This window comes from Electrophorus electricus, unplaced genomic scaffold (assembly GCF_041902795.1).
Source record: "Electrophorus electricus isolate QZ-2024a unplaced genomic scaffold, ASM4190279v1 Scaffold389, whole genome shotgun sequence".
In the NCBI taxonomy this organism is placed as follows: Eukaryota; Metazoa; Chordata; class Actinopteri; order Gymnotiformes; family Gymnotidae; genus Electrophorus; species Electrophorus electricus.
In genome coordinates this window covers 20,001-23,016 of record NW_027658681.1, presented here as the reverse complement: position 1 = coordinate 23,016, position 3,016 = coordinate 20,001, and positions in this window count along the sequence as shown.

Here is a 3,016-nt window from a genome sequence, read left to right as displayed (position 1 = left end):
ACACTCCATCAGGGCCTGCCCCATCTGCTGTAAACGGACACAGATGGCCTTTATTGTAAGACAGAATAAAGCACAGGGGAGCAGTTTTGTGCGCACGTGTGTGTTTGTGTGTGTGTGTGTGTCTGTGATTGTGCTCAGGAAGAGGCTTTGGCCTTGGCTGTGTAACTTCATTTGATTATCAGGGAGAGCCACATGAGTGATTTCGCAGAACTACATTTTGCTGCTGCAGATTCCTGAGCGACCTGCCTTCATTCCTCTCACCTACTGTCGTAATTATTCCTACACCAGATTTGCCTTCTTGTAGTTATTCCTAGACTAGACTTGCTTTTTCATAGTTACTCCTAGCCCAGACACATGGTCTCATTGCCACATAAAAGTTCTTGTTACATTCAGTCACCCCGAACGGTCCTGAACTCCGAACATGTGGCTGTCCTGTCGAGAGGCTGAACCAGGAGTGGTTTCCCAGCACAGGCTCCGTACTGGAGTGGACTTCCACCCCACTCCTCTGCCCCTTGCCCACTGTTTTGTTGTTTTTCAGGCTCCTGGCTTCACATGTGAAGTGCTGGAAGAGTAACAGGTTAATTGGGAGTGTGGTAACAACAACAAGACAGCAGACATGCAGACCTTGTGCTCCACAGACCCAGAGCTGAGAATCTCTGTTGTAAGAAGTCTGTGATGATGATGATGATGATGATGAATAAACTCATTAGAGACCCACCGATTTCCTGCTCACAAACTAAATTTAATGCGAAAAAAGGACTTTTCAATTAAAAGTCACTGTTGATGGGACCGTTAATCCAAAACTGGGCTTAGTCTGCATTTGCTAAGCTTCTCATTATGAAATGTATTAATGGATATTAGTCTGGCTTCTTCATTGATTGTTTCGGTCGAAATCTCTTCCCCTCCAGAGATCTTTTCAAACTGGTTGTTTTGCACAAGTCTTCCTACGGCCCCCAGTAGCGAAGCAAAGGGCTGAGGTGTGGGGAGAGTGAGAACGATGCCTGCTCTGGTGCCTGAGGACGTGTCAGTGGCCCATTTTCATGCTGCCTGCTAGGCCTCTCGTGGCTCGGTTTTGCGTTCTCGCTCTCTCCCCTCATTCCTTCCACTCGCTCCCTCCACTCATTCCCTCTACTCATTCCCTCCACTTATTCCTTCCACCCGCTCCTTCCCCTTATTCCCTCCCCTCATTCCCTCTACTCGCTCCCTCCACTCATTCCCTCTACTCATTCCCTCCCCTCATTCCTTCCACTCGCTGCCTCCACTCATTCCCTCTACTCATTCCCTCCACTTATTCCTTCCACTCGCTCCTTCCCCTTATTCCCTCTACTCATTCCTTCCACTCGCTCCCTCCACTCATTCCCTCTACTCATTCCCTCCACTTATTCCTTCTACTCGCTCCCTCCACTCATTCCTTCCACTCGCTCCCTCCACTCATTCCCTCTACTCATTCCCTCCACTCATTCCTTCCACTCGCTCCCTCCCCTTATTCCCTCCACTTGCTCCCTCCACTCATTCCCTCCACTCGCTCCTTCCCCTTATTCCCTCCACTCGCTCCTTCCCCTTATTCCCTCCACTCATTCCTTCCACTCGCTCTCTCCCCTTATTCCCTCCACTCACTCCCTCCACTCGCTCCCTCCACTCATTCCCTCCACTCGCTCCCTCCACTCATTCCCTCCACTCGCTCCTTCCCCTTATTCCCTCCACTCGCTCCTTCCCCTTATTCCCTCCACTCATTCCTTCCACTCGCTCTCTCCCCTTATTCCCTCCACTCACTCCCTCCACTCGCTCCCTCCACTCATTCCCTCCACTCGCTCCCTCCACTCATTCCCTCCACTCGCTCCTTCCCCTTATTCCCTCCACTCATTCTTTCCACTCGCTCCCTCCCCTTAGTCCCTCCACTCGCTCTCTCCACTCATTCCCTCTACTCATTCCCTCCACTTATTCCTTCCACTCGCTCCTTCCCCTTATTCCCTCCACTCGCTCCTTCCCCTAATTCCCTCCACTCATTCCTTCCACTCGCTCTCTCCCCTTATTCCCTCCACTCACTCCCTCCACTCGCTCCCTCCACTCATTCCCTCCACTCGCTCCCTCCACTCATTCCCTCCACTCGCTCCTTCCCCTTATTCCCTCCACTCATTCTTTCCACTCGCTCCCTCCCCTTAGTCCCTCCACTCGCTCTCTCCACTCATTCCCTCTACTCATTCCCTCCACTTATTCCTTCCACTCGCTCCTTCCCCTTATTCCCTCCACTCGCTCCTTCCCCTTATTCCCTCCACTCATTCCTTCCACTCGCTCTCTCCCCTTATTCCCTCCACTCACTCCCTCCACTCGCTCCCTCCACTCATTCCCTCCACTCGCTCCCTCCACTCATTCCCTCCACTCGCTCCTTCCCCTTATTCCCTCCACTCATTCTTTCCACTCGCTCCCTCCCCTTAGTCCCTCCACTCGCTCTCTCCACTCATTCCCTCTACTCATTCCCTCCACTTATTCCTTCCACTCGCTCCTTCCCCTTATTCCCTCCACTCGCTCCTTCCCCTTATTCCCTCCACTCGCTCCTTCCCCTTATTCCCTCCACTCATTCCTTCCACTCGCTCTCTCCCCTTATTCCCTCCACTCACTCCCTCCACTCGCTCCCTCCACTCATTCCCTCCACTCGCTCCCTCCACTCATTCCCTCCACTCGCTCCTTCCCCTTATTCCCTCCACTCATTCTTTCCACTCGCTCCCTCCCCTTAGTCCCTCCACTCGCTCTCTCCACTCATTCCCTCTACTCATTCCCTCCACTTATTCCTTCCACTCGCTCCTTCCCCTTATTCCCTCCACTCGCTCCTTCCCCTTATTCCCTCCACTCATTCCTTCCACTCGCTCTCTCCCCTTATTCCCTCCACTCACTCCCTCCACTCGCTCCCTCCACTCATTCCCTCCACTCGCTCCCTCCACTCATTCCCTCCACTCGCTCCTTCCCCTTATTCCCTCCACTCATTCTTTCCACTCGCTCCCTCCCCTTAGTCCCTCCA